General features: G+C 47.0%; 1 protein-coding gene across 1 annotated transcript in view; it reads left to right on the forward strand.

Annotated features, from left to right (window-relative positions):
* The first annotated feature begins 5,240 nt into the window (after window positions 1–5,240).
* The window catches only part of RNASET2 (ribonuclease T2), a 214,661-nt gene continuing 199,185 nt past the window's right edge, over window positions 5,241–20,716 (forward strand). The window contains exon 1 of the mRNA XM_077289105.1: window positions 5,241–5,518. The gene's annotated coding sequence lies outside the window, so the exon portion shown is untranslated. The remainder of the gene's footprint in view (window positions 5,519–20,716) is intronic.

The following is a 20,716-nucleotide window of genomic DNA, read 5'->3' on the forward strand; positions in this document are numbered from 1 at the left end:
TGTATGTCGCAATGCGTCGTTTAGGAGAAAAAACGCATCCTGCAAAGTTGCAGGATGCGTTTTTTCCCCATAGACTAACATTAGTGACGCATTGCGACGTATAGCCACACGTCGCAACCGTCGTGCGACTGTTGCGTGTGTTTTGGCGGACCCTCGGCACAAAAAAGTTACATGTAATGTCTTTTTGTGCGTCGAGTCCACCATTTTCGACCGCGCATGCGTGCCGAAACTCCACCCCCTCCTCCCCGGACATTACAATGGGGCAGCGGAAGCGTCGTAAGACTGCTTCTGCTGCCCACGTCGGGCATTTTTTTTTCACAGTATGCGTTGGTACGTTTGGCCGATGCAGCGCGACGGCCCCGTACCGACGCTAGTGTGAAAGTAGCCTTACTCGCACTGCTCGGAGTGCACACTGCTGTGTGCCCATGTAACTGGAACATCATCATCCATGTATACCGATATTGTCATAAGCTCAGTAACATGTTAATCAGTACTAGCAAATGTAGGTTGTATGTAGGTGACAGAGCATTTCTGTATGGGCTCACAGTAGGAACAGTACAACATTTGTACTGTCTTGGGCAGACAGGTCACTCTTCTGTGACCTGTCTTGCCTGCCTGAGGTTCTGTGCAGGCGCAGTCATGGCTGGTGTATTCGCCTCACGTTCTGATGAGACGACGCCAGGCATTGACTGACTGCACAGAATCTGAGGTAGGGGGGCAGGTCACTGAGAAGAGTGGCCTGACCTCAGAGACAGGAGGCTGTCTGACGAAGGGGAAATAGGAAGAGAGAGGCAGGAGGTCATCTGAGGAAGGGGAAATAGGAAGAGAGAGGCAGGAGGCCGTCTGAGGAAGGGGAAATAGGAAGAGACAGACAGGAGGCCGTCTGAGGAAGGGGAAATAGGAAGAGAGAGACAGGAGGCCGTCTGAGGAAGGGGAAATGGGAAGAGAGAGACAGGAGGCCGTCTGAGGAAGGGGAAATGGGAAGAGAGACAAGAGGCCGTCTGAGGAAGGGGAAATGGGAAGAGAGAGACAGGAGGCCGTCTGAGGAAGGGGAAATGGGAAGAGAGAGACAGGAGGCCGTCTGAGGAAGGGGAAATGGGAAGAGAGAGACAGGAGGCCGTCTGAGGAAGGGGAAATAGGAAGAGAGAGACAGGAGGCCGTCTGAGGAAGGGGAAATAGGAAGAGAGAGACAGGAGGCCGTCTGAGGAAGGGGAAATAGGAAGAGAGAGACAGGAGGCTGTCTGAGGAAGGGGAAATAGGAAGAGAGAGACAGGAGGCTGTCTGAGGAAGGGGAAATAGGAAGAGAGAGACAGGAGGCCGTCTGAGGAAGGGGAAATAGGAAGAGAGAGACAGGAGGCCGTCTGAGGAAGGGGAAATAGGAAGAGAGACAGGAGGCCGTCTGAGGAAGGGGAAATAGGAAGAGAGAGACAGGAGGCCGTCTGAGGAAGGGGAAATACGAAGAGAGAGACAGGAGAGCTTGGCAGTCCATTGTCCTCTTCATGCACTAGAAATTCAGGGCTGGATTTCTGTACAATTTCTACAAAAATGCTACAAGCAAGGTATGGGTTTCATAAAAGGCCTTTACACATATGCCTTCAGTTAATTATCGAATATCCTGACATGTTCTTGGTTTAAAAGGAATTGCCAGCAGGATTTCACCTCCAAGACTATTTGTATATGTATTTTTTATGTATAAAGTGCAAGGATCAAGAGATAAATCATTTTTTATCAATATACAATTAAAAATGTAAAACATACAAAGGCAAACACAAAAGAAAATTGCAATAAATAAGTGAGTAAATGGGACCACTCTAAAGGTACCTTCACACTAAGCGACTTTGCAGCGAGAACGACGACGATCCATGACGTTGCAGCGTCCTGGATAGCGATCTCGTTGTGTTTGACACGCAGCAGCGATCTGGATCCCGCTGTGATATCGCTGGTCAGAGATAGAAGTCCAGAACTTTATTTCGTCGCTGATCATCCGCTGTCATCGCTGGATCGGCGTGTGTGACGCCGATCCAGCGATGTGTTCACTTGTAACCAAGGTAAATATCGGCCGTGTCAGCGCCGGCCGTAAAGCAGAGCACAGCGGTGACGTCACCGCTGTGCTCTGCTTTACTGCTGGCGCTGACACATTCAGTGCAGGAAGCTCTGAGCAGCAGCGCGTAACCCTGTGGACGTCAGGGGACGTGACAGACATCAGAATGTGAGTATGTGCTGTTTTTTTTTTTTTTTTAAACTTTTACAATGGTAACCAGGGTAAATATCGGGTTACTAAGCGCGGCCCTGCACTTAGTAACCCGATGTTTTACCCTGGTTACCCGGGTGCTGCAGGGGGACTTCGGCATCGTTGAAGACAGTTTCAACGATGCCGAAGTCGTTCCCCTGATCGTTGGTCGCTGGAGAGAGCTGTCTGTGTGACAGCTCCCCAGCGACCACACAACGACTTACCAACGATCACGGCCAGGTTGTATCGCTGGTCGTGATCGTTGGTAAGTCGTTTAGTGTAACGGTACCTTAATTGTAAAGGGTATGTAGGTGGTGGTGTAAATTCAGATTACTGAAGACTGATAAGCCATGTTGTGTTTTTTTTATAAAAAGGAAGTTGCTTTTTACAGTACCAGGAAAAGCTATGAGTGCAAAAAAAAAAAGTGTAACCATGCTTCTTTGGATGAATAAGACACATTTTTTTTAAACATATACTGTAGACAAATGAAACATACAGTGACGTGCAAAATTATTCACCCCCTTGGCATTTTTTGTTTTGCTACCTCACAACCTGGAATTTCCTTGGGTTTTGTTTTTTTTGAGGGCTTGCATCAGTTTATGTAAGGAAGATGCCCAAAACTGTGAACATTTGGTTTTCTTTTTATTGCGATGCAAACAACGGCCTGTAGTGAATGACAGTTGAAACCAAGCACAGGCGCTCGGTGCATCAGGGTGGGGCCAATCATTTATATACCCCTGTCTAGCTGCTTGTTTACCCTCCATCTCCAGCCTTCCCTTGCTCTACGAAGCCAGAGCTTTCAGTCAACAAACAGTTTAATTATTCTGCTGAATCACACTAGCTACACTGCTGGCTGCACAGTCCACGATTCAAGGATGAACTGACAGCTTCCTGCCCTACAACAGAGAACACTATGGAATGGGGGCGGCAATATACATAACAAGAGAGGATGCCATTTCATACAGCACAGCACTATGCAAATCAAGAGGGGGATACTATGTAATAAGGTACAGCTTATATAGTGTAACTGCAGACTTACAGCTTAGGAATGGACAACACCTTTGACCCCTTATTGACCGAGCCAATTCTGACCACTGTCACTTTGAGTTAATAACGTTGGAACGCTTCAACTTATCCCACTGATTGTGTTTTCATGACATATTGTACTTCATGATAGTGGTAAAAATTTCTTCAATAAGACTTTTGTTTATTAAAAAAAATGAAAATTTGGCAAAAAATTTTGAATAGTTAATAACATTTCCCACATGTCTACTTTACATCAGCACAATTTTGGAAACATAATGTTTTTTTGTTAGAAAGTTATAAGGTTTCCAAGTTGACCAATGATTTCATTTTTCAAACAAAATTTACAAAACCACTTTTTAGGCACCACCTCACATTTGAAGTGAGTTTGAGGGCTCACTATGACAGAAAATACCCAAAAGTGACATCTTTCTAAAAACTGCACCCCTCAAGGTGCGCAAAACCACCAATTTTTTTCACAAAAAATTTACTTTAGACCCAAACTTTTTTTATTTTCAAAAGGGTATCGGGAGAAAATAGACCACAAAATTTGCTGTGCAATTTCTTCTGAGTACACCAATACCAGGTATGTGGGGGTAAAACCACTGTTTGGGCGCATGGCAGGGCTCAGAAGGGAGGGAGCACAGTTTGACTTTTTGAACGCAAAATTGGCTGGCATTGATGGGCATCATTTCGCGTTTGGAGACTCCCAGGTGTGCCTAAACAGTGGAAACCCCCCAATTCTAACTCCAACCCTAACACAGCCCTAACCCTAGCTTAAACCCCAACTCTAACTGCAAAGAATGGAAAAAAATATAAAAATGTTATTTTCTGCCTAACTAAGGAGGTGTCACAGGGGGAGTTCATTTGCTATATTTGTTTATTTTGATCACCATAGGGTCTATCACAGTGATCAAAATGAACCAATAAGAAAAATCTCTTACTGTTGCCGGACACTGGCCAGCAGATCTGAACGGGCGCACTACGCATTTGCCCACCATTTTCTCCCGGGAAGATGACGTGAAGGGCCGGGGAATGGAGCAGCAGGATCTGGGGATGGCGGAGGTACCGGGGAGACTCGGGCGACCCCATTACTCTCTCCTCTGATATGCTAGATCATTTCAGAGAAGAGAGAAAAGAATGGAAAATGTGACTTTTTTTGTGATATTCCTTTAATTTAACCCATTTTTCCATTCAGGGAATCTCTCTGGCTCTCCAGAATTCTGTTCCTTTAAATTCCTGCAGCAGCTGCTTTGACGGATCCGTAAATAAAACCGGATCCAGTGCATCAGTTTTTTACAATCTGCACAGCATCCGTCTTTTCAACCCTTTGACGGATTGTGACGGATTCTAAAAAACTGAGGCATGAAAGAGGCCTAAGGCTACCTTCACACTAGCGTCGGGAAAGACCCGTCGCTGTGCGTCGGGCCGACGTTCCCGACGCTAGCGTGGTCTCCGCCGCACAACGGGGGCAGCGGATGTATTTTTCCAACGCATCCGCTGCCCCATTGTGAGGTGCGGGGAGGTGGGGGCGGAGTTCCGGCTGCGCATGCGCGGTCGGAAAAAGCGGACCGTCGTGAGCAAAAAACGTTACATGTAACGTTTTTTTCTCCCGACGGTCCACTACCACACGCCCAAGCGTCGCAAAACGGACGCGACGTTTGGCAATGCGTCGCAAATGCGTCGCTAATGTTAGTCTATGACGAAAAAACGTATCCAGCAAGAACTTTTGCTGGATGCGTATTTTCGGCAAAACGACGCATTTGCGACGTATTGCAGTTAACGCTAGTGTGAAAGTAGCCTAAAATGTAGTTATGTAGCAATCATTCATTCCATGGTTTTGTCTAGTGTGCATGGCCACCTATAGGGCTCCTACGCACAGTGCCCACAATAGTCCTGGCCAAATTCCCCAGTATAGTGTCAGACCCACACGTCGTTGCCAGTCACAGGGCTACCATAACATTCCCCCCAGACATACCAGATGAAGGGCACCAAAAGCAGAGCCAGAAGCCGTTCTGCTTTGCGCTGCAGTGGGCCCTTCCCCGGTATAACGCCACCACATGCTGTAGAGCAGCCGGCGTGCTGAGTGCCAGTCATTTCCTGCTGCGCTGTACTGAACGGTGCGACCAGGAGGGGGCAGTAGAGAAGCGTGCGGCTCAGCAGAAGAGGAAGTGGCTGCTGGCCGGGGAGGCGCCGCTTCATTATGCGGCTTTCGGACTTGTTCCAGCCCTGCTGTCAGTGGGTTGCGTGGAGCTGGCAGCGACTGTAAGTAGGGGGCTCTGTCCTGTGCGTGTATGTGGCGGCAATGCTCCCCCCTTAGCTGGTGCTAATCCTGCCTGCTGACGTTGCTGGCATCAGCTGGCATTGTGCGCTTTATGTCCTGCCCCTTGTGTGTGCCCCGCTGGGCTTATGGCTCCTTGGAGAGGGAAAGCTGAACACGGCAGGAAGGGGTTAAGCCCACATGGGCAGGCATGTTCGGTTTATCACGATTGTCTTTCAGTCTCCTTTCAACGTTAAAGGGGCATTTCTATCTCTATCCCACCCCAATATGCAGCAGGTGTAAGAATAGTATTAGCAAATGCTTCCTATTAGGAATGTTATGTCTTGTACTTATTTTTTAATTTCTCATCTCTGTTGTGAAAATAATAGTATGTAATGTTTATAATTTATGAAAAACCCAAGGGGTCTTGTAGTCGGGGGGTTGTGCATAACCTTGTACAAACATGGTGATCCAAGCCTCAGTCATAAATAAGTATTGAAATGGCACATTAAATAAATCAAGCACTGGATTATGGAAGAAATAGGCCACAATATTTATTAATGAGATATCCCAAGAGTAAATACCATATGAATACCTGTCGGCAGAAATATGGAAAAGTTATAGGTCACAAAATATGGTGAAGCAAAAACTTTGTTTTACTCAAAAAAAAAAAAAAAAACTTCTTTTAGTGTGTGACAGCAGCCAAACAGAAGAAAAGTGTTATAAACCTGGTATCGCTGTAATCGCACCGACCCGAGGAATAAAGTCACCTAATCACTTATACTGCACGAGGAACGTCGTAAAAATAAATATAACCAGCTCGATTCTATCACATCGGGTATTCTAGAAAATGTATGTAGTTTATTTATGAAGATTTTAGAATAATACATTGAATACACAGGATTCGGCCGGCGCGACCAATTTTGGTTCAAATCCCGCGCTAATTCGCGGCCGGACTGCACCTGTCGCTGATTGTTCGCGGCCGGCCATGTAGTATATAACAGCCCATGTAGTAAATAGCACAGCCAAATAGTATATTGCACAGCCACGTAGTAAATAGCACAGCCACGTAGTAAATAGCACAGCCACGTAGTAAATAGCACAGCCACGTAGAATATAGCACAGCCACGTAGTTTATAACAACCCACATAGCATATAACACAGCTCACGTAGTATATAACAGCCCACGCACGCAGTGTATTGCACAGGCCACGTAGTGTATTGCACAGGCCACGCAGTGTATTGCACAGCCCACGCAGTATATAGCACAGCCCACGCAGTATATTGCACAGCCCACGCAGTATATTGCACAGCCCACGCAGTATATTGCACAGCCCACGCAGTATATTGCACAGCCCACGCAGTATATTGCACAGCCCATGCAGTGTATAGCAATGTGGGCATCATATCCCTGTTAAAAAAAAAAAAAGAATTAAAGGAAACCCGTCACCCCGTTTTTTCAAGATGAGATAAAAATAACGTTAAATAGGGGCAGAGCTGTGCTTTACATTAGTGTATTTTTTGTGCCTTTATTCCCCACCTATGCTTCCGAAATACCTTTGTAAAGTCACCGTTTTGGGCTGTCACTCACGCTGGTCTGGTCATATGAGCGTGGTGACATCGCTGTTTCTCCCCCAGATCCTGTCACCACGCCCATATGACCAGACCAGCATGAGTGACAGCCCAAAACGGCGACTTTACAAAGGTATTTCGGCAGCATAGGTGGGGAATAAAGGCACAAAAAATTCACTAACGTAAAGCACAGCTCTGCCCCTATTTAACACTATTTTTATCTCATCTTGAAAAAACGGGGTGACCGGTTCCCTTTAAAATAAAAAATAGTTATATACTCACCTTCCGTTGGCCCCGGATCCAGGCGAAGCGGTTACCGACGCTCCTCGCGCGCTGCGGTCCCAAGAGTGCATTGCGGTCTTGCGAGATGATGATGATGTAGCAGTCTCGTGAGACCGCTACGTCATCATCTCGCGAGACCGCAATGCATGGAGCGGTCACCGGAGCGTCGCGAGAAACGGGGAAGGCCGGTTCTGGATCTGAGGGGCCGACGGACGGTGAGTATATAACGATTTTTTATTTTTTTAATTATTTTTAACATTGGATCTTTTAACTATTGATGCCGCATAGGCAGCATCAATAGTAAAAAGTTGGTCATACAGGGTTAATAGCAGCGGTAACGGAGTGCGTTACCCGTGGCATAACGCGGTCTGTTACCGCTGCCATTAACCCTGTGTGAGCGCTGACTGGAGGGGATTATGGAGCGGGCACTGACTGCAGGGAGGAAGGAGCGGCCATTTGCCCCCGGACTGTGGCCGTCGCTGATTGGTCGTGGCCGTTTTGCCGCGACCAATCAGCGACTTGGATTTCAATGAGAGACAGAGGCCGTGACCAATGAATTTCCGTGACAGACAGAAAGACGGAAGTGACCCTTAGACAATTATATAGTAGATTCTTCACATGCTGTTGATATTATTATTATTTATTTTATTTTTTTTCATTTTGCCTCAAAAAGATCGCAGTAAGACTCGGCACACATTTATCCTGCACTCTGTGCTGAGCACTTACACCAGGGTTTCTGTGTGATTCTCTGAAATCTGTGATTCAGACAGATCGCCCTGCTGAGAATTCCATGTAATGAGGCACTGTGGGCGCCGTCTGACCTGTGATCCGGCGGTGTCCGTCTTTCTATGATTACGTAAAAGTGCTGTCGGCCACAGTTTTGTGCTCTTCTTAAAAGGACACCTCTCAACAGAGGCCAGACGGAGTCCAGAGTAACTCTGGATTATAGTGAATGGATCCATCGGTGGTTTCATCTGAATCATGTCATTCAGAGATTTAGATGGAAACCACAAAGTAAGTGCTCAGCGTAGAGTGCCGGATAAATATGATCCCAAACGTTATGTAAATTGTTCCCAATAAAAGCTTCAACTCAATCCACAAAAAAAGCAAGTCCCCACTCAGGTCTGTCATCTGTCAATGAAAATATAGGAGGCTTTTATGTTACTGGTAGCACAAAATCTCTGGAAAAGCGAAATGGCAAGTTCCGTACTTCCAAATCCACATGCCACACAGTGTGCCTAAGCCGCAGTTGACATCCATGTTTGGCATCTCTGTATCAATGAGAGCCCGCTTAATTTATAGGTCCATGTCTCCAGAAGAACAAGCTGGGCAATGCAATGTACTGGGCACTACAATGGCAGGCTTGCAATTTTCACATTGCTGCTTGTTTCTGGCAAACCCCCATGGAGTCAAAATCGTCGAAGCACCTGTAGATAAATTCCCAGAGCACTGTAATTTCCAAAATGGGGTCACTTGAGGTGGGATTCTGCTCTTCTGGCACTTAGAGGCTCTGTATATGGAGTCCACAAAGTATTCTATGATAATCTGTTTTCCAAGAGTCAAATAGCGCTCCTTCTGTTCCAAGTTTCTCCATATGGCTAAGCAGTAGCCACATATGGGGTATTGCCGCATTCAGGAGAAATTGTGGGACACATTTTGATGCCACTTTTACCTATTTTCCTGTGTGCCAATGTAAAATCTAGTGCTAAAACAAATTTTTTTGTGATTAAAAACATAATTATTTTTTTCTTCACAGCTCAATAGTATAAAACTCGGTGACACGTTCACACCTAGATGAAGTCATTGAGATGTCTAGTTTGTAAAATAAGGTCAACTAGTGGTTCTGCTATTCTGGCACCTCAAGGGCTCTTCTAGTGTGACGTGATCCCCTCAAACCATTCCAGAAAAATGTGCACCACAATAAGGCACTTCTTCCCTTCTGAGCTTTGTACTTTGCCTCAGAAGTAGTTTTCGACCACATATGGAGTATTAGCGCACTCAGGAAAAATTGAGTAACATTTTGTGCTCCATTTTCTCCTATCCTCCCTTTTGAAATTTGAAAACTTGGGGTCAAAGTAACATTTTAGTGGAAAAAAATATAATTTTACCTTTTTTGACCTAGCCCAATGTTATACAATTCTGTGAATCGCCTGTCGGTTAAAAATAAAGTTGAACATATTTGCTCGGGCCCCTGCTTATCCGAATAGCTATAGCGCTTACTGAATAAGCTACAGCTGGAACCTGAATACTTGAAGCGCTCCCGATAATCAGCTGTTCGCCACCGCAGCTGCATGTGTTGAGGGTGTGTGACAGTCACAACACATGCATGGAGAGCCCAACAGACAGTCTTTGCCATACATGTGTTGTGGCTGTCAAAGAGCCGCAACACATGCAGCTGCGGAGCTGAATAGCTGATCAGCTGGAGTGCTCCAGGTATACAGGTTCCCGCTGTAGCTTATTTGATAAGCGCTATAGCTTGCCAAATAAGCGGGGACCTGTACCTATTTGCTCAACTCTAGTTAAAAATACTCACTACAGTGCTAGTTGAATTGCTCAAGATGTGTCGTTTCCAAAACGTGAGGATCTTTAAATGTAACATGGCATCTGCAATTTGTTCCATCCAAAATTGCACTCCAGAATTCAGTTGGCGCTCCTTCCTTTCTGAGCCTTGCTGTGTGTCCAAACAGTAGTTTCCACCACATATGGGGTATCTGCGTGCTGAAGACAAATTGCAAAAGAAATTGTGTGGTCCATTTTTGTTTTCTGTTACCTTTGTGGAAATGGGTCTGAAGCAACATGTTTGCTGGAAAAATGTATTTTTTTTTTCAAGGTGCTCTCCACACATCTAGATAAATCACATTCCAAAATGCAATCACTTTGGGAGGGTTTCCACTGTTTAGGCACATCGGCGGCTCTGCAAATCTTTTCCAGTCAATTTTGCGCTCCAAAAGTCGAGTGGCGCTGCTTCCCTTCCGAGTCCAAAAAGTAGTTTTCCTCTGCATATGGGGTATTGGCGTAATCAGAAGATATTAAATAGTACAACAAATTGTACTGTGCATTTTCTCCTGTTACTCTTGTAAAAATGCCAAACTTTGGGCTTATTGAGCATTTTTGTGGACTTTATTAAAATGTAAACTTTTTTTCCTTCTACATTGCTTGAATTTCTTTGAAGCACCTGAAGCGTTAATAAACTTCTTGAACATGGTTTTGAACACTCTGAGAGATGCAGTTTTTAGAATGGTGTCACTTTTGGATGTTTTTTCCATCATACATGACGGCACCACGAGAGAGGGGATCCGCCCATCAAGGACAGGAAACCTTCAAGATAAAAGGGGCGGCTCCTCTCTCCACATCAGTTGGTTTCCTGTCCTTGACGGGGAACCCTCAAGATGGAAGACATCTGATGAAGATTGAAGAGGATGCCGGGGCCTGGGTCGGGTGGATTTGGGCAGGCGCTGGTCTGCTGCACCCGTCACCAGGTACCTGTAGTCGCCTCGGAGGTCAATGTATACCATGCCCCCCTGAACGAAGCATAGCCACAGCCCGCGAGACGAACGCCCGGGTGAAGATTCTCCACGGGGGCCCCCCGTTGACCAAAGGTGGCCATGCAGCCCGTGAGGCACATCGGTGCCCGGGCTGAGTAAGTCTCCACGGAGGTTTTGGGGCCCTCCCTGTTGAGCTTCTAAAGCAGGTCTCCCCCCCCCCCTCCCCCATTCTTCCTGGTCGGTACCTGAGCATGGAGCGGTGTCTGGCGATGAGGGACGCTGAGGGTAAGTGCTGGCTGACATCTGTGGCGTGGCGGCGCTGAAGCCCCTCCAGCCGGCGCCGGGTGAAGGTACGACATGTGCGCACATTACCCGGCGGCAGCACTCGGAACTTTTGTGTAGAGCTATGGGGCAGGGGGACCGAAAAAGGCGGCGCACACCGGAAGTGATGCGCGCCTGGAGCACAGGCCGTCGGTGAATTCAGATGACAGGATCAACCAGGTGGAGTAGTTGATTAAGGAGCGCGCACCGGAAGTAAGGTCCGGGTGCGCACTCAGGGCCTGACGGCAGGATCAGCCAGGTGTATATCGAGCGCGCACCGGTTGTGGTTACTGGGTGCGCGCTTTTGGCATGTTTTCACAGCGCAGGCGTTGCGCTAGCGACGGCAGGATCAACCAGGTGATTGATTGCATATAGGAGCACCGGAAGGGTGCAGGCACGATCAGCCAGGTAATCATTCAGGACAGGTGCGATTATACACCTGATCACTGAAGCGGCCAGTAAAGGCAGGATCAACCAGGTGGTCCATTAAAAAAAAAAAAAAAAGTGAATCTATTTAAACAAGCCAGAAACGCTGCCCTGTGTCACTAAAACCAGGCCAGGTTGAAGGTGACTACTCTTGCTAAGTGTTAGTGTGTATGATGGAGAGCCTTTCACCAGAGCATTTGATGCCACAGCAAGAGATGCAGGAGAGGCGGTCTCACTCAAGCAAAAAAGAGCCAGTCCCACCGTGGCAGCAGCAGAAGCCGCTCAGACAGCGTACGGACGGATCGCCATACCAAGGAGAGGGGTCCCTAGTCTCAGTGAGAGACACGGAGAAATCCAGCCAACCTCCGGATCCGGTACCCGTACTTTGAAAGCGTCCGAGTGGTGAGTGATCTGCGAGAAAGTCCAGCACGCTAATGTCTGTTCTTTTCTCTTCTCTTATCTCCATCTCTCCCCTCTTTTCTTACATACATTGCGGGGTGGAGTAAAGGAGGTCCCCAAAAAGTATAAGGGAAAAACTAAAAATAAGGAGTGTCCCTTATATAGAAAGCCTTTAAAAACATCTTGGGGTAAAAGACTGTGTCAGGAGTGTATCAGCAGGACGGTGGCGGAGGAAACACCCTCCTTTATGGACAGCCTAAGATCCCTGATCCAGTCCGAGGTCTCGAAGTCCGTAAAAGCATTGCAGACAGCTGACACAGATGCCAGATCTAGGGACAGATCCAGCTCCTCAGTAGGATCCCAAAGAGATTCCTCGGGGTCAGAGCAGGATTCAGATACGGCCCGCTGCTCTGATAGTAGCTCAGAGGAGGAAGACACTTTTCCAGCAGAGGCTACAGATAAGCTTATAAAAGCTGTTCGCTCTACCATGGGGCTGGTAGATGAGAAGGCCAAAAAGACAGCCCAAGAACTCATGTTCAGTGGTCTACAAAGGAAAAAACGGAGGTCATTCCCTGTTAATGAACAAATTCAAGAACTGATTAAAAGGGAATGGCAAAAGCCAGAAAAAAGGTCCCAGATAACCACCTACCTAAAAAGAAGGTACCCTTTTGAAGAGGAGGCGTCCTCATCTTGGGACAGAGCCCCAAAATTTGATGTGGCGGTCTCCAAAGTTGCCAGGAAATCCTCCGTGCCATTCGAGGACCTAGGTTCTCTAAAAGAACCTCTGGATAGGAAGGTGGACAGTTCCCTGAAGACAGCTTGGGAAGCCTCAGCAGGAGCACTAAGGCCAGCCATCGCGGCCACTTGTGTAGCCAGATCCCTTAAAATCTGGATAGACAACCTGGAGGAACAGGTAGAGCAAAAAGTTCCCAGGGAAACTATCCTGGAGGCAATACCAACTATGAAAGCAGCGGCGGTGTTTCTAGCTGAAGCATCAGTGGACTCGGCTAGGCTGGCAGCAAAATCAGCAGTGTTAGCCACCACAGGACGCCGTGCCGTATGGCTTAAATGCTGGCCGGGAGATACTCAGGCGAAGATGAAGCTCTGCTCTTTGCCTTGTGAGGGGAACTTCCTTTTCGGACCGGCATTAGACGAGGTATTGGAGAAAGCCGGGGATAAAAAGAAGAACTTTCCAAAAGCCATTTCAGCCCTTTCGTCGCTCCTTTCGGAGAGGTCAAAAACTCCGGAGGCAGCAGTACACAGACCGAGACAGGAGCAACCTGGACAAGCGACCCAGGGGAGGAAAGGGCTTCTATTTTGGCAGGTCCCAGAGACACCAAAAAACCCTCCCAGTGACGGTCCTTCTCAGGTGGGAGGGAGGCTCTCTCACTTCCTTCCAGCCTGGGAGAGGATCTCATCCAGCATATGGATCCGGCAGATCGTAGGATCAGGCCTAAAACTAAAATTTCACCACTGGCCTCCAAGAAGGTATATGCAGACCCCGGTACAATCCTCTCAGGAGAAACAAGACAGTCTGGAAGGAAAAGTAACATCACTCCTAGACAAACACGTCTTGGAAGAAGTTCCTATAGAGGAAAGAAGGGAAGGATTTTATTCCCCTCTTTTTCTCATAAAAAAACCAGACAACTCCTGGAGGACAATAATAAATTTAAAAGGCCTTAACAAATTTCTTGTAATACCATCGTTCAAGATGGAGACCATAAAATCAGCGGTGAAACTTCTCTATCTCCAGTGTTACATGTCCGTCCTCGATCTCAAGGACGCTTATTATCACGTCCCAATCAGACAACAAGATCGTCGGTTTCTCAGAGTGGCAGTCCAGACGGGGTCCCAGCTGCGTCACTTCCAGTACAGGGCTCTGCCCTTTGGGATAGCAACAGCCCCACGGGTATTCGCAAAGCTGATAGCAGAGGTCGTGGCACATCTCAGGGAAAAAGACACTCTGATAATACCCTACTTGGACGACTTCCTGATAGTGGGGAAGAACTTTTCTTACTGTCAGGAACAGGTCAGGATAGTGATGGACACTCTTCAGACACTGGGATGGCAACTAAATCTCAAAAAATCCAAGCTAGAGCCAGCAATAGTCCAGAATTTCCTGGGGATAACGGTAGACTCCGTGGCACAGAAGTGTCGCCTCCCAGAAGAAAAAGAGGAAAAAATCAAACAGATGATTATGGCCACTTTAAAAAAACCAGAAATGACTTTAAGAAGGGCCATGTCGGTGTTAGGATCCCTAACCTCCTGCATACCGGCAGTAAAATGGGCCCAGTTCCATGCAAGAGAACTGCAATGGTGTGTGCTGCAGAACAACCGGAACTTCAGGGGCAGTTAGAGCAGAAGCTCACTCTCCCACTCTCTGTGCTCCAATCTCTCAGATGGTGGTTACAGATAGAGTCATCCCCGAGAGGAGTTCCCTGGACATTCACAGCCTCTCAAGGTGATCACAACAGACGCCAGTCCATGGGGGTGGGGAGCTCACTCAGACACACTATGGGTCCAAGACCCCTGGGCTCAAGAGGAGAAAGATCTATCCTCAAACGAGTGGGAGCTCCTAGCAATAGAAAAGGCGCTAGAGAGGTTACTTCCTCACTTGGCAGGGCATCATGTGAGAGTCCTATCGGACAACCGAACAGCGGTCGCATACGTGAACCACCAGGGAGGCACCCGCTCTCGGGCTCTGATGCACGTAACCACAAGACTCATGTCTCTAGCCGAAAGGTATTTCCTGTCATTATCGGCCCTGCATATCCGAGGTGTGGACAACATAAAGGCAGACTTTTTAAGCAGGAACCAATTGAGGCAAGGAGAATGGTCCCTAAAAAAGTCAGTTTTTCAACGGATAGTGCACATGTGGGGAGAACCCAAGGTAGACCTCTTTGCCTCAAAAGTCAACAAGAAAGTCCAAAAGTTCTGCTCCTTGAACCCAGTAGACAGGCCGTTGGCAGTAGACACTTCAGCATAGAATGGACGTCAGGACTCCTGTATGCCTTCCCGCCGATATGTCTAATCCCAGTGGTTCTGAGGAAGATCAGGGAGGACAAGGCCAGGGTAATTGTCATAGCTCCCTTCTGGCCGAAAAGACCGTGGTTTTACTGGCTGAGAGTGATGTCAGTGACGGACCCGTGGGTTCTCCCGGAAGACCAGAACCTTCTAACGCAAGGTCCCTTCAACCACCCGCAGAACTCCAGGCTTCATTTGACAGCCTGGCATTTGAACGGTCATTACTAGAGAAATAAGGGTTCTCAGCTGGGTTAATATCCACCTTGCTCAGCAGCAGAAAACCAGTAACGACCAAGATCTATGGGAGAATATGGAAGAAATTCCTCTCCAGCTCAGGGCCAATCCGGGAAGGGGAGGTCCCAATAGTGGCAATACTGGAGTTCCTGCAAAAGGGCTTAGACCTGGGGTTAGCTGTTAGTACCCTCAAAGTACAGTTCAGCCTTAGCAGCCCTATTTAACTGTGACCTGGCAAGTAATAGGTGGGTGGTGAGGTTTATCCGAGCCTGTAGTAGAGCTGACTCTGTTCCATCTCCTACTCCTCCACCATGGGATCTGAATTTAGTGTTAACAGCCCTGACGGAAAGCCCCTTTGAGCCGTTAAATACAACTTCTGATAAAATACGAACATTAAAAACAGCTTTGTTAGTGGCCCTTACATCGGCCTGTAGGGTGGGGGATTTACACGCGTTGTCAGCTGACCCCCCTTACACACAAATCATGGACGATAGGGTTGTATTAAAATTAGATCCGGCATATCTCCCCAAAGTGGTATCGAGATTTCATAGGGCTCAGGACATAACCCTACCCTCTTTCTGTCCCAATCCTACTAACAAGAAAGAAGAGAGACTCCATTGCCTAGACGCTAGGAGATGTATCCTACAGTATCTAGAGGTAACAAAATCCTGGAGGAAGCAGAGGGCTTTATTTGTTTTGTTCCAGGTGTCAAGGAAGGGCCTTAAAGCCTCAAAACAGACTATAGCTAGATGGGTGAGAGAGGCCATTATTCTAGCGTATAATAGTACAGGCAGGGTTGTTCCACAGGGTCTGAAAGCCCATTCCACGAGGGCCATGGCGACGTCGTGGGCGGAGAGAGCAGATGCTACCATCGACCAAATCTGTAAGGCGGCCACTTGGTCCTCTCCGTCTACATTTTTTTAAACACTATAGGCTAGACCTATCTGCTACCTCTGATCTCACATTTGGGAGAAGAGTGTTATGAGCAGTGATCCCTCCCTAAAGAGAATACAAATCTCTGTAACTCTCTCGTGGTGCCGTCATGTATGATGGAAAAACACGGGTATTACATACCTGGTAATGTGTTTTTTCATGAGACATGACGGCACCCTTATATTCCCACCCTTTTGATCACGTCATTAGTTGGGTGCATTATTGTATTATACACTCCCTGGGGTATCGGTGAATAGAACCGTATAGGATGTTTTATTTATGTGTACACTAACCAGCGGAGTTCCTCTCGTACTCTGTAAACAACTGATGTGGAGAGAGGAGCCTCCCCTTTTATCTTGAAGGTTTCCGGTCCTTGATGGGCGGATCCCCTCTCTCGTGGTGCCGTCATGTCTCATGAAAAAACACATTACCAGGTATGTAATACCCGTGTTTCTGACATATAGGCCCTCCAAAGTCACTTCAAATGTGATGTTATCTCTAAAAAAAAAAATGGTTTTGTAAATTTTGTTGAAAAAAAATTAGAAATTACTGATCAACCTTGAGTGCTGATAACCCTTCTAACTTGGTTCCATTGAAGCATTCCAGAGTTAGCACATAAAATGACACTGGTGAGAATTATAGAATTTGGCCTGGCCTTGAAGTTTTTGGTGTTTCGTATTTTCACAGCTCCAAAAATGCAGCATCTTACATTTTCAGCAAGTGGATGGGATTTATAGACCACTCACACACACTGTACTTCTTTTTATTTAGCGTAAACTTACCTGCGGTGCGTGTTTCCAATCCACAATTCCTCAATTTCTCTTATTTGTTTTATGTTCAGATTTTTCCCATAGACTTGCATTAGATGTTGAAAATCCAGCCACGTACATTGGGTGGAAAAAAGTGTTTAGGCTAGTTTCACATTTGCGTTTATGCGCGCAGCGTATCATCCTCAAACGCATGCAAAAACACATGCAAAATGCGTTTTTTATCTGCATCAGCTTATGCATGACGGCAAAAAAATGCAGTGTTTGCATGCATTTGTTCTTTTTATGCGCATGCTTTCGATAGGAAAATGCTTTTCCAGGAGAATTTCCTTGACACAAGCCACGCCCCAATGGGCGTGTCTCATAGAAATTTTGTATGTAGACATCCTCACCTTTTGCTGCTGTATCCAGCGTCAAGATGGATCTTCACATGGAGAGTTTCTATCGGAATCTGGATTTCGATGTGAACTTGTTTCTTACCTTTGCATTTGCTTTTGAACAAGAAAAGGAAAAGGCAAAGACGGAGAAGACGTCCTCGTCGATTTTGGCAACACCCCATTGGTGAAGTCCGTGAGAGCCGTGGAGCCTACCACTACTTATACAGTGAACCCGGAAAAATATTTTGAGTACACGAGAATGTCTCAACAGATCTTCAGTGATTTGCTGCTATGCGTATAAGAAGCTATCAGCAGGCAGGACACACAGCTACGTAGAGCGCGATTCCTGCTGAGGAACGTCTGCTGGTGACACTAAGGTACGTAATTTTTAAAAGGAAACGCCTGTCATAAATATTATTGATCTGCCATGTCCTTAATGTTTTTTTTGCTTTTTCTATTCGGCAGATTACTGGCTACCCAAAGAGCTTATCTCTCCATTTCCAATTCCGGATTGGAGTTCCACCGTTTCCGGGATTGTTGCAGACACCTGCCGGGCTTTGTGGGACGTTCTGCGTGAGGAATTTATCCCCCTACCCACCCCTGAAATCTGGAAGGAAAATGCTGAAAAATTCTGGGAAATTTGTAATTTCCCAAACTGTTTGAGAGCTGTGGACAGCAAACATATTCGAATTACCAAACCAGCTTTAACTGGATCAGAGTATTTTATTTATAAAAAAATGCTTTTCTATTGTGCTCATGGCGATTGCAGCTGCTGACTTTAGACTTGTCGCCATGGACATTGGATCTTTTGGATGAGGACATTCACATTCACAGACATTCAAACTCAGACATGGGCCAACGCTTGTATGGGAATAATTTCAATTTCCCACTGCCACGACCTCTTCCCAACACTGAAGGCCCGCCAATGCCGTTTGTTGTAGTTGGGGTAGGGGTTGAGGCCTTTCAAATGTGTGCCAACCTCCTTAAACCATACTTCAGTCGGGACTTGAACCACACAAAAAGGATTTTTAACTACCGACTGACAAGGGCACGAAGAACTGTGGAGTGTGCCTTTGGTCTGCTGGTATCTAAATGGCGAGTTTTGGGAACAGCCATTAATCTAAAAATTGAGACACTCGATGCAGTTGTCAAAGCTTGTGGGGTTCTGCACAACTACATCATGGTTAAAGTGACCCATCGTAGAACTTAATGAACCTGATTCTACTCCATTGCCAGGTTACCAACATCACCCTCTGAAGAAAACCGTGGAAGTTGCCCAAATGAGGGATACATTTGCTGCATGCTTTGTTTCGGATAGTGGACATCTGGAATGGCAAGATGAGACGGTTTAAGCCAGTAAAATGTACCTGGAATGTTAAAATGTCCCTGTTATGTTTGCTGACTGAAATAATAAAACACCTCTAGTTAAACACCTGTTCCAAGTGCCCTCAGCATTACAATATTTGTTTCAGGTGCTCACTGGTTCACAACTTCAGTCTTTATAAATCCACTCCCTATCTCATGCAGATTGGGTTATGTCACCCATGCTTTACACTACAACTTTTCTTTCTGATGTCAGTGCTATGGTAGGTGACATCGGATTAGCTCCATTGTCTTTCAGTCTGCATTAATCTATAGTCCAATAGATTATTACAGACTGAAAAGATGATGGAGCTAATCCACCTCCTATCTTTACTCACCTGCCCGAGTGTCAGAACTAGTGCACTGCAGCAAACCCATGTAGTAAAGATGGCGGCAACACAGGTGGAAAACACTGACACGACCACTCATAGTCTGCCAATTCATGGTGGTGTGATTGCTCAGTGTCCGTTTTGAGCAGTGGTCTCATCAGTGTTTTTCTGCCATCTTTACTTCATGGGTTTGCTGCATCCTGAGTGCAGGATGATCCTTTGTGCTGTATTAATTCTGCTTTTTTGGAGGATTTTCGGTCCTCTTGTGTTTTTTGCCACCTCATAGCTCCATGACAGACACAATCTGCTCCTTTTTTTCTTTGCTTTACACTGCAGCTTTGCTTCTTGAGTGAATACTTCTATAGTGGCGACGGCGCATAAGTGTCTTTCCGGCAGCGTCGCACAGTGTGTGTTGACAGCACAGAAAGAGACAAAGAACAAGCAGTGATTGGGGAAGGGGAGAGACAAATTGGATAACAGAAACACATTGGGAGGTGAGGGTGGAGGTGGTGGGACAGTTTTGGGGCCACGCTTCTTTTTTGATTTCTGTCCAGAGCTGGAACTAGGCAGCTTGCTTCTTCTGTGTCTCTTTGGGAGGGTGGGAGTGGTGGGTTGAGGATGGCGTGCAGTACCAGGACTCTGCATCATGGAGGTAGATGGGCATGCATGTGCAGGACTCAGCAACGTGGATGTGGACGGCATGCAGGAGCATGAACTGGCATGGTGGTGGCGAACTGGCCTACAGCAGCAGGACCCGGCATGGTGGTGGTGGTGGTGGTGGTGGTGGATTGGCCTAATGTGTGGCTGCTGTAAGTACAGAGTCTGCTGCTGGTTGTGTGATCCTGGCCTTACAGGTTCACTGCCGTCCAAATTGCAATACTTAAGAAAATCCTTTCGGACTTGTGGCGTGGCGTTATCCCAGCCATCCATCAGCGATTGGGCCACTAAATTCCACAGCCGCCGAATCAGCACAGCGTCCCAGTGCTGCTGATCCCGGGTGTTGCTGCTGCTCTCTCTGGTCAGGAGGAGGAGTCTGTTGCTAGGCAGTTGCTAGGCAGTTGGAGTCAGACAGTTGGTGAGAGGAGAGCAAGGAGAGAGGAAGGAAAGCTGGGGTCTTGGAGACGAGTGATTCTGCGGCTCTTAGGAAGGAAAGAGAAAGCAGAGCAGTCTGTAGGAGACTGAGAGGGAGAAGAAGCACAGGAGAGTGAAGAGCTGGAAAGAGAAGCTGCGACAGGGCTTCCTCCGCGCTGAGCGCAGATACCAGTAGCCGGAAGACTGAGGTTGTGCAGGACTTTATGTCTCACAGCAGAAACCGGCAGGCGGCTGGACTTCAAGTCACCTGTCCACCATTGACACCTGAGGACACAGTAGCAAATAGAGCCCGGGTCATGATAGAGATCCTGTAAAAATGCTTGAGTTACCTATCGTACGGGTAGTGTCTTACCAAAAGGGGGACAGAGAAGAAACGTGAAGACCTTGTGTGAGGCGTAAGGCAGCGAGGGACTACAAAACCACAGCGCTGGTAGGAAGGCTTCCAACCCCACATAGTTAGAGGGATTCCCAACTTGCTTCCAAGCTGCCCAGACTACACCAGCATCTGTAATCCTGTACCCTGGACTGTGGCTGCCTTAAACCAAGTAAAGAGGTACAGAGACTGCAACCGTGTGTCCTCCGTTTCTTTCTACATTGCCT

The sequence above is a fragment of the Ranitomeya variabilis genome, chromosome 2 (genome assembly GCF_051348905.1).
Source record: "Ranitomeya variabilis isolate aRanVar5 chromosome 2, aRanVar5.hap1, whole genome shotgun sequence".
Lineage (NCBI taxonomy): Eukaryota > Metazoa > Chordata > Amphibia > Anura > Dendrobatidae > Ranitomeya > Ranitomeya variabilis.